Source organism: Triticum dicoccoides, chromosome 6B (genome assembly GCF_002162155.2).
Source record: "Triticum dicoccoides isolate Atlit2015 ecotype Zavitan chromosome 6B, WEW_v2.0, whole genome shotgun sequence".
Classification (NCBI taxonomy): Eukaryota; Viridiplantae; Streptophyta; class Magnoliopsida; order Poales; family Poaceae; genus Triticum; species Triticum dicoccoides.
The window spans coordinates 82,450,334-82,461,610 of NC_041391.1; the positions used below are offsets into that span (position 1 = coordinate 82,450,334).

Consider the following 11,277-nt stretch of genomic DNA (forward strand, 5'->3'; position numbering starts at 1 on the left):
TTGCGCGCGGCGGCAGCGCTGCTCCTCATCCCAGAGCCGTCCATGGCTTTCGGAGGCTCGCCAGCAGCGAGAAATCGAGCGGCGCGGTGGGGAATTGGGGGCAAACGCGACTGGGGGGGGGATAGGGTTTCGCCCCACAAACCCGCGATTATACTGGTTCGGGGAAAGCGTTTGCGGGCTGCGCCAAAAAAATTTACGGGCCGAACAACGATGCGGGCTCTGATCTGACCAGAATATTGGGCCGAGCCCGTATAATCGCCGGAATTATGCGGGTTCGCGCCGGATGCGGGGTCTGCTAGAGTTGCTCTAACACTTCCACAAGCAGCAGAACTAGTACTCTGGGCCTGCTCAAGGCGCGGAGCATAACCCACAAACCCTAACACCATGGAACCGCCTTGCACTTTTGTTATGCGCAAGGCTTCCAAAGGAAAATGTTTAAGGTAAAATTTCGTTTCTGCCACTCTAGATTTCGCCAATGTTTAACCTGAATTTTGTACCATGCAAAAGCCTTGTCTCGAAATAGAATCGCCTTGCTACCCCCTTCGACGATTCCCATCGTTCATGAGGACTCCGTATGATGACTTGACTTAATGGAGAATCTTCCCCTGTTTGATATATGCAATAAATTGATCTATAATTATACAGCATTGAACACGATAACCAAACGGAAAACAGTGTGAAAATGAGCACAGATGCAGAGTAAAAGCAAGAACAACCGATACACGGGCTTGCATTAACGTGCGACAATAAAGCAAATGAACCACAACGCACTGATTCATCGAACGCCTTTATGGCTTCATGCCGGTTGACAAGTAGTGTACAGAAATGGGACAATAGACTGAGATAGCAAATCATGCGATTAATTCCAGCATGGTCAACTTCACAGTTCACCAATGTATCCTACATAGAGGGTCAGTTTTCAGGTTGAGTGGACGAAGAAATGGAACCCAAGTAGCCATTTCACCATCTCGGCCACCACAATGTAACTCTAGATACCTGCAGAGCAATCAACGTCATCAGTCAAACAAATTTGTACTATTCTTTTGGGAAAATTTAAGTTATATCTCACAATTTTTGCATGACTCAAATAATAAACATTAGCTTCACCATTGTGGAAACTTGGCCAAAAGCTCAAAGTTGAATCATCTCAGCTATTGGACAACATCAACAAAACTGTTAATTTCAACTTTCAAGTGACACACCTTCAACTTCTATTGTTGATATATTCCTAAATTTTGGCAACATCTGATCGCAGCAGAAGCTAAAAGACCAGTGATTCAAATTATCCAAATCAAGTACTCCCTCCGTAAAGAAATATAAGAGTGTTTAGATTACTACTTAGCTTCTGGAGAATAAAACAGATGCATCTGGTTTGTAGCTTATAGGTGTACTTTTATAAATGTACGAGTTAGATAGTCGGTCACAAATCAAAATAAATAAAATTCATGCAGTACAAGCCTCAAGCAACGGATAATGCATCATCTAACTTATTAGTGCTCCCTCCATTAATATTATTTTACAATTTTTGGTGTACTGTTCTCCACCAATTCAGGAACTGTTATGATGGTAAGCAGTCCTGTCATGCAACTTCATGATTTCACCCCTAGGCTGGCCATCCTACAACTGACCATGTTATTTTCTAAGGTTCGTGCAGTTCACAACTTTCCACTTGAATTAGGAGATTGGCAAGTCAGAAAAGAAATGGAAAGAGAAGCCGGACAAGCAACCAATGTAAGCAGATGTAAACAAAAGAAAGAGAGATCGTGCATTAATGATGGTACCATGATTGTGCGTGGATGGTATCATGATGAACAAATATAATGATTCGTTTTAGTGCTTACTCTTTTTTTCCGTGAGTTTGTTCTCACCCAGTGTCCCTTGAATAGTGTGTTTAAGATTGTATCAGTTGTGACCTTTGCTGATTCATCACTTCCACAATTGCTACCCCAGCAAGTAGCAAGCAAATGGTTTCAGCTAGCTGATAAGGGTAGCAAGCAAAAAATTTCAGCTAGCTGATAAGGGGTCCTGATGAATGTTGTCGCCGATTCATCACTACCTTGGTTAGTGGTTGTGAGTCATAAATCTGTTCTATTGCTGACTTACCTTACTAGGTACTAGGCTGACTTTTCTCCACTTGAACTTTTCCATGGTTTTGCAAGCATTACTTGCCTTGAGGATCTGTTTTCCACTTCATTATAAGAGGCGAAAAACTCCCAAAGTCAACTGGAGAAAAGGATAAATGCATTCAAATGTTTTATAGTTGTGATAATATTGTATTTTCAGTAGTTGTGATCTTGAAAAGTACAAATGTAATTTTCTTTTGGTCCTACAACTCGTAGCTGTAGAGCTGTGATTATATTTATTGAACTCCATGGCTGGTCTCTAGCTTGGGCTTGATAATCCTCACATGTACTCCCTCCGTAAAGAAATATAAGAGCGTTTAGATCACTACTTTAGTGAACTAAACGCTCTTATATTTCTTTACAGAGGGAGTATATATTTGCTTATGTTGTATGTACCTATTTGATTCCCTGTGTAGCAACAGAACAGAGTTTAAGATCAAGAGGTTGGTGGGGTTTGGCGGGGAGGGACCGGTGGCGGTTGGGTGACATTAGGGGATCAACCCGATCCCTGAGCTGGTTCCCTGTGGGAATGAACCAACCGAGCGAAGCCTAAAGGTCCAAGTGCGAACTCCTGAAATCATCACTTAGACGAGGAGCGGCTCCCGCTAGGGTTTCCCTCCGCCGCCGCCGCCCTCCCCCGCTCCCGCCGCCCCCGGCCGCCGGCGGGCGCGCCCCGGCTCCTCCTCCCCCTCCCCTCCTCCCCCGTACCCCCCGCGTCGCCTCCCCGAGCGAGGCGGCCGGGGGCTCCCCTTCCCTGCCCCTCCCAGCGCCCCCCCTCCTCCTTTCCCCTCCCGCCGCCGCCGGCGTAGGCCACCGGGCCTGGCTCGCGTGATGCCGGCGGCGGCGGCCCTGTTCTCTTCCTCCCCGCGCGGCGCTGTAGCTCGGGCGTTGGCGCCGGCGGCGGTGCACCCAGGTCGACTTCGGATCCGGTGGCGGCTCGTCTTCGCAGGCGGCGCAGCTCCGGGTGGCATGGTGGCGGTGGTGTGGCTGCTTGGCTGCGGGGCGGCGCGGTGGCTGGCGGCGGCGCCCTTCCGGCCCAGATTTGGGCCCTTTTGGGCCCCATCTGGGTCTGGGTGGGCCTGGCGTGTGCTTTCCGGCGTCATCTCCGGCGGACGGAGGTGTGGCTTGGGCTGGGGGTGGCGGAGACGGTGGCGCGTGTACTGCAGCGCAGCGACGGGAGCTTCACGAGCCCGCTTCGGGCTCGGCCGGGCAGGGGTGCCTGGTTTGCTCCTGAGCTACGTCCGGTCGGTCACCGCCGAGGGTGGTGGAGGTTGTCCCCTCCCACGTGGCCGCTGACCCTGCTGCTCCTCGTTTTCGGCTGGTTCCTCTCGATCCCGCTGGTCTCGCTTCGCTTGTCACGGTGAGACAGCGATGGTGACTACGTGTCCGTGGTGGCGCATATTGGTGGACGGCAAGTATGGTGGAGCGCGATGGATCGTCTGGGGTCGTGGTTGGTAGGAGGTTGGGAGAAATCCTTGTCGGCTTGTTCGGCACCGACGCGGTGACGCCCGTGGGCGTCGCCGTGCCTTCCTGAAGGGCGTCGGATATCCCCCTTCCTCCCACGGCCCTTCGCGTACCGGGGGAAACCCTAGGCCATGTCCGGTAGCAGCGTCGTTGTCGTCGCGTTCCTTCTTGAAGGTGTTACTTGGTATGCGGCGTTTCGTGGTGCTAGGAGCGTGGTGGAACTCTCCGGCGGGCGCAGCGGTGGCGAGTCATCTTCGTTTTTGTTGATCCGCCGTTGTCGGTATTTTTTTTTTCCTTTTGTGTTTTCTCTTTTTTTCTTTTGGGCGTGCCTGTGCTGCTTCCGCCCCAGCACCTATCGTGGGTTGTATCGATGTTGTTGCTTTGTAATACAAAGCGGGGGGAAACCCTTTTTCGGTAAAGGTCCAAGTGTAGTAGGATGGCGGAATCCCGAGAATCATCACACAGGTTGTAAAAATCCTTTTCCATATCAATCTCCTATCTAGAGAAGGGGCTCAAGAGGTAGCCAAGATCTGTTGAAGAAGCTCAGAAAGATCAAAGAACGCATGGGGATGGCCGAGATAGGCACTCTGCTATTATATGCTCTCCAGATTATACCAGCTTAGGCTTCATAATCATTGATTGAGGAACCCGGTCAATCAGCAAGAGATGGAATGAGGGGCATTTTAGGCCACCGCATGAAAGAATTTTAAGTTTTCATCTCCGAAGCAGACCCATCTGATAGTAACGCGCTGATAGTGGGGGAGTTGTTAATGCGATGTTTAATAATTCCCGTGAAGTTCCTTTCTGCAACAGATATAGGCCTTAGTTCTTAAATTCCATCTGGAGGCTCAACAAACCAAGTTCCAATTCGCAACCATCCACGAGAGGCCGGAAAGATTTCTGCTCCTGATTTCAAAGGTTCTTCTAGTGTTATTTAGTTTAGATGAGATGTGCCGCTGATGTCTCTGTTTAGCCAAGGAAGCCTACAAGCTTGTTGAAGCACCTCTACAAAACATGGGTACTCAACCCAAAAGTCCTCAAAGCGGAAGATTTGCTTTAGATACTTTGTTCTGAAAGGATGGAACATAATGTATGTATTCGAGGCGAATCTAGAAGAGGTTTAACAATGGTCTTAGGGAAGACTGTGGACCAGGCACCACCGGTGAAAACCCCTGCATACTAGTAGTTCGAATTTAATTACTGTTTTTTCAGAAAAGAATGAAAATAAAACCTTTGTGTAGCATAAGGCACTCAAAATGTACTAAGAGTCCGTTTTTATGTTCTAAATCTCAAATTTAAGCGAGTGTGTCCAAAAGTAAATTATAGATACTGAAATTTATTAGATATAGCAAGATTACTATCGTCTATTTCCTTCACAAGAACAGTATCATACATATATATTAGATAGGTCATGCTTTAATGAAATATACCATGGTATTGTCTATTTCCCTATTTATTACTAGCTCCTTAATGGTAATGGATGAACTACTACGTCCTGCAAGGGAAGATGAAAATGTCTGTATACACATGTGAGTTAAAGTGAAATAAACATAATGCTAAGAAAAATATTGAAGCACTCTATAGACACATAGCCACATATCAAGTGCGATGTGGCAACTAGTAAAAACAGAACAGAAAAGTATCCACGAAACAAAGGACAGAAAAAAAAAATCAGTGATGGGCTTACCTGCTCAATCAGTACATCACTATAGCACATCCATCTACTCGGTTCCATCATTTCCATGACGAATGGCCATGACTACAAGCAAAGGTAAGGAACCAATGACATACCAACAAATTGTCAAAAGTCAAATAGATATGAGGGGATCTGATACAACATCAGGAGTAGATAAAAAAAAAAGAATCTACTATTAAATAAAGAGAATATTCTCAAGAGTAGTTATCCAAAATTATTCTTAAGCTTGATCCACTCCATATATCAGATAAAATATAATATATCCAATACTAACAAATTTTAGCAAAAAAGGTGATCATGACTATTCATATTTTAAACAAATTTAGCCAGCTTTTTTTTATAAAATCCATTTATTATTTTACTCTCGCACAAATGAACTCGCCACTTGCAGAATGACCCTTCTGAAAGTGTTAAACATAAACAACTGTTTGGTAAATAACGAGCCAAATCCTTATTATATATTTAAGTTTAGATCACAATAATGTTAGAACTATAACCAGCTTTAAGTTTCTGAATGTGCCAATTGAGCTACCTATTTGACATTCCACTTGGTTCAAGCTAGATTTTCTCCATGTAGTTGACTTCAGTTTCCAACCACTATGGTCTCATCTTGAGAAACAACATCTGCTCTTTAGCTATGCACTAATGCATTAATACTACTATTATACAATTCTTGAATATGCCAATAGAAATGCGACAATCAAACTTAATTGAATTACTGACTATTCAAAGAAATGCCAATCTTCCTCAAGTCCCAATCTTTGTGTGAGATAAAGAATTTGCCACCTCTCACTCAAACAGCATAACTACATGGAACGCCACCACATAAACATCCGAAAAGAACACAGTAACGAACAACTTTGCTATATGCTGAAGAGATCAACCAGCAGCAAAACAAACAAGTGATATGAACTACATGATTTTTTTTCAATTTCACATGATGTGAATGGCATGGCATCACATCAACCAATAAGCAAAAGATAAATGTGTTTTCTTATATCCATAGTGTAAAGGCATGATATTACCTGCACCTGCAGCATAGACACTTTCGAGTGGATAATATTGAGCTATGTTGTTAGTTACGCCAAGTTTCATGAACTGCAATGATTCAAGCTGGATCGTGAATAAGCCCATAATTGTCCACAGGAGCACAACATTATTGTCCTCAGCAAATGCTAGTATCATAGGCAAATGTCGCTTCTCCTTCGAATTCATGGAAAGTAGCTTGTCCAGTTCAATAGTTTTTCCCAGCACCCATGAAGCAACGTCATCGCAATCGGTCTTCCTCTTCCATAGTTGGGCGCTCAAGCGTGACAGATAAATGAAACCAACGCCACCACCCTCCGCCCGCATAACCGAGAAGTTGCAATCGCCCCTGGCAAGCCATACTATCAGAAAGCAACCAGTAAAGGGAATCCCCAACTAGAACACCAGGACATAACTTATTGATCCTAGGGCAGAGTTGGGTCACAGAACTCGAAGCCTTGGATTGAAGCGGTGTTGACATGAGATTACCCCATTCACCAGTCTCCGACGAGTAAACACAGGTGATTGCCCGTGTATGTTGTTGGTTTGTCTCTGTGTCTACCAAGACAACCTGGAAGTGTTGGATGTCGCGCGAAGCACCGTCCCATTGATCCGCATCTTCTTTGCATCGAACCCCGGGGGAGCGACAATGCGGTGCAGTTCGCCGGTGACGGGGTCCCACACCAGGACCTGGAGCCGCGTCACCTGGAACATGAGTACGAGACCATGGCGGCATCCAAGGGTTAGGATGTGGCCGTCGACCGGCAAGCAGAAGCGGCCATCCGAGACACGATTGGGGGGATCCATGGTTGGTATGAAGGCGAGAGAGAGGAAGAACCCGAGGAGAGGAGGGTTGCGGCGGTGGTGGAGGCGGAAGCGGCGGGAGAAGCCGTGGTCGGAGATGAGGCTGCGCCAGCGCTTGGAGACGAGGGAGGCGCGAGGGAGGGAGGACGGATCTGGCGGGAGGCGGAGGAGGATCTCGGAGAGGAGGTTGTCGTCCTCCAGCGGCGGGGCCGCCGCCGGCGAGGGTGGGCTGCGGCTACTCATCTCGCCCAGGTCACAGCTCATGGGGAAAGTGTTTTTTTTTTTAGACAATCATGGGGAAAGTGGTGGAGTCGAATCCCACGATGTGGAGTGGAGAGAGAGCCCACCCTGAAGCCTGAAGAGTCACGCTGACAGTGAGATTGAAGCCCAAAACTCCTTTCGTCTCAGGAGAGCCCACACGAGCGAAAGTAAAAGAAAGCCCACCGCACGTAACAGTATACGCAGATCTTTTTTTTTGTCTAAAAGAAAAGGATGTTCTTTTTAAATCACAGATTTTTTTTCTAACTTAACTGTATACGCAGATTCAAATGTATCAACTACGGAACAAAAATATGCGTAAAGAGCTGCAGATTTACAGACAGCTTTACATATCCACAGAACAACAGGAACCAACAAAAATAGAAAGATTCAACGGTGCCAGATCGATGTTCATTCCTATTTTTTCAAAAAAAAAATGATTTAGCTTTTTCGAAAAGGGGCGAAATCTTTGGGAGAAGCCAGGCAAAAACCAAACCTACAACCCAACCACACTATCCGAGCTAGACAGGGGGCACCACAAACCGGCACGGCCAGATGATCACAAACTCGACACATTCAAAGAAGAAAACAAAAAGGAGATACTACAAAGCGCCATCATTATTGCTCACAACGTCATGGTGCAGCAGTTCCGACTTCATGAGGGCATCTACAATGGAGACATCACCCTCCGAGCCTACATGGATCTGCGGAACCACTAGGTTGAAGCTACCCATTGGCCATGCCCTGATGGACAAACACCGATAAAACTTTTCATCATGGATGCAACAAGCCATGCTGTCCTAACCACGCACCAACGGCAAACAACTCTAATTTGATGATAGTTTTGAAGCAAAGTTATACAAATGTTGTGACAGTCTAATACTTCCCTGTATCAAAAAACGTCTTATATTTTGATACAGAGGGAGTATGTTGCAACATGTTCGTCCATCACAATGTTAGCGTCACCGGCTAGATAATGCCACATCATCTCTGACTCAAGTGCGACACAACTAAAAGATTCCTTTACTGTACATAAACAAAAGACACACATCATTGAATCATTCAATCACAACATCTCAAATAAAAAAGAAAAAGGAATAAGTTTCAGCAGCAAAAAAACGAAAAAAGCCCTGTCCCCACCCTTATCGAGTCGCCATCAAGTAGCAACAGTCAGCCAGTTACAAGACAACGTGTGACAGCCAGAACCATATACGTTCAACACACACACAACGGGACATCAGCGGAAATTTGATGTTGAAATGCCCCCGCTTTGATACAACGAGAAATAGTGATCAGGGGCTGAACACGCACACAAAACGCAAGGAAGATGAGTTGACAGTTGCACGTACCGGCCTCGACGTGCAAGCATTAAGCAAACAAATCCCAATATTCTACTCCCTCCATCCCAAAATAAGTACAAAGTTGAATCATTTATTTTAGAATGGACGGAGTAATTAATTACGTTCAGAATAATATTTTAATTTATTGAAGCAAACCACAGTCGTCATGCAACGGGATAATTGTGTACACAAAAATTCCTACAAAGTCCACTTCACAGTTCACTGGTCCATGGTACACAAAAGGTCAATTTCTATGAGCACACAAATTGGAATAACCTGCACCAAACAGGCGATTTCTGCGTCTCAGCCACCACCCAACAGAATGTAAATCAAGATACCTGCAGAGCTATCGATGTCATCAGACAAACCAGTTTGTACTATTCATCCAGAAGAAAAACTAAGTTACACCACCCAACAGAATGTAAATCAAGATACCTGCAGAGCTATCGATGTCATCAGACAAACCAGTTTGTACTATTCATCCAGAAGAAGAACTAAGTTACACCACTCAAGGTGAAAACATTAGCTTCGCCAGTGCGAAAACTGGACAAAAAAGCTCAAGTTGAAACATCTCAGTTAGTGGACAACATCAATAGGATAGTAAATTGTAGGGGCACAGCTTCAACTTCTTTGTTTTACCGGATTTTTGTTCAGCTTGTGAAGAAAATTGAGCATGAAAGCTTCATTTGAACTGTCAGGTAAATAATACCCAGACCATCTTTATCCTTTGGTTTGCAAACCATTGTCCAAGCCGCAAGAGATTTTCAGCGGCCCATGGTTTTGGAGGCCCCAGAGAATGGTGGTGAGCGCGATGGGTATTTTCTTTTACTCCAAGATGGAGTAAACCCATGAAGTAGGTGGAAAGGGCACTTAAGGCAGACTTAACAACCTGAATTTGCCTCCTTGATAGAGGAAGCTGGAGCATCAAGAAAGGCAGCACCCAATGTGGCTCATCAATGGTTTGAAGACACAGAATGTGAGAGTGAGACAGGCTCATAGGAAGCCCAAGATAGGCAAGGCAAAGGATCCCGCCTTACGACCAAATTGCCCAGCAAATGACTAGATGCTGTCATTGTCAACGCTGATTGGCAGAATACAGGACTTGTGGTAATTCACCCTCAGACAAACATTTCCAGGAGCCCTTTGAGAAAAAAAAGCAATGATTGGGAAGAAACTTGCATGATGGGAAGCTAGAAGAGAAGCCCGTGGGTGCAACAATGTTAAGTTGATTATGCATTGGAGAAGACCGGGCACAATAATAACGAGGATGGGGGTGGAGGGGGGGGGGGTACATTCCAATTCATAACCAGCAATGAAAGGCGACAAAAAAAACTGTGTGTTTGAGTTCAGAAGAACCACGCGGCATACGTTGTGAGCAACCCAAATTGATAAGAACAAAAAAGTATTTGAGTCTAGAACCGTGTCTTTTTTTGGCTTTCGCATGCGAGACTCCAAGCTTGTTGAACCACCTCGATGAAGCCTAGGTGCTCAACCCAAAAGTTCTTAAGTGGAAGATGTTTGCTTTAGGTACTTTAGCCTCAATGGACAAGATGTAATGGATGTGATCCAAGCTGAATCTAGAAAGTGGTTTACCAATGGTGTTAGGGAAGCCTGGTCCAGGCACTCGAGGTAAAAAAAACTATGTACTACTCCCTCCGTTGCAAAATACTCCCTCCGTTCCAAAATACTCCCTCCGTTCATAAATATAAGTCTTTGTAGAGATTTCAATTTAGACTACATACGGATGCATATAGACGTAGTTTGGAGTGTAGATTCACTCATTTTGCTCCATATGTAGTCCATATTGGAATCTCTAGAAAGACTTATATTTAGGAACAGAGGGGGTAAGTGTAATGGTTTTAGTTCGAACTCTAACTAAAACCACGACACTTATTATGGAATGGAGGGAGCAGTATTTTTGAATTTATTCCTTGTTTTGTCAAAAATGAAACTATAAACCTTTTTCTCGAGAAAACACAAGAGAGCTTGCATTTCATTGCATTGAAAAGAGAGTTGTGGACTTGTGGTTACACTCCTCCTAGGAGGCGGTTACAATTTCTAAATCAATGGACATCCCACGTTTGGGGAGTGATGGCTCTAAGCCCTAGAGTACTAGCGCTTGCCCAAAGGGCGACCTCTTCCTTAATCTTCGTAAGCAGGGTGTTCACCGATGGGCATGCTCCATTGATAACGCAGTCATTGCGGTGTTTCCAAATCATCCAGGGGATTTGGAGGGTCATGGAGCCAAGGCCTTTGTCGATTGCCACCAGTCCAGGAGCGAGGGCTCGTTGTCTGGCAAGGTGCATGGGATCCGTAGCCAGCATAGCACTTCATGCCAGATCTGCCGGGCGAAGGGGCGGGCGACAATAAGGTCGTGCACGGTCTCAGGAGCCTGGTCGTAGAGAGGGCATCGGACGGGGTGTTGTAGGCCACGGCGAACAGGGCGGTCTGCGGTCCAGCATCTGTCGAGTTGGGCAAGCCCCTGGAAAAAGCGGACGCGCGGCGGCGCCCAGTTTCACCCGGTGAAGGTGGTGGTGTAGGCGCCGTTTGCAGTCCATCTCCAGGT

The 11,277-nt window shown here is 45.8% G+C and overlaps 1 long non-coding RNA gene across 3 annotated transcripts; it reads right to left on the minus strand.

The window, feature by feature from the left end:
* Positions 1-697: 697 nt before the first annotated feature.
* Positions 698-7,318, minus strand: LOC119324935. 3 transcript variants are annotated; one of them, XR_005157243.1, is made up of 4 exons: positions 7,148-7,318; positions 6,309-7,014; positions 5,275-5,346; positions 698-996 (listed from the first exon to the last, which is right to left on the minus strand). It is a non-coding gene; the product is annotated as an uncharacterized LOC119324935 (long non-coding RNA). The 3 variants fall into 3 exon arrangements; XR_005157244.1 differs by having other exon boundaries at positions 6,309-6,658; positions 6,799-7,318; XR_005157242.1 differs by having other exon boundaries at positions 6,309-7,318.
* Between the last annotated feature and the right edge of the window lie 3,959 nt (positions 7,319-11,277).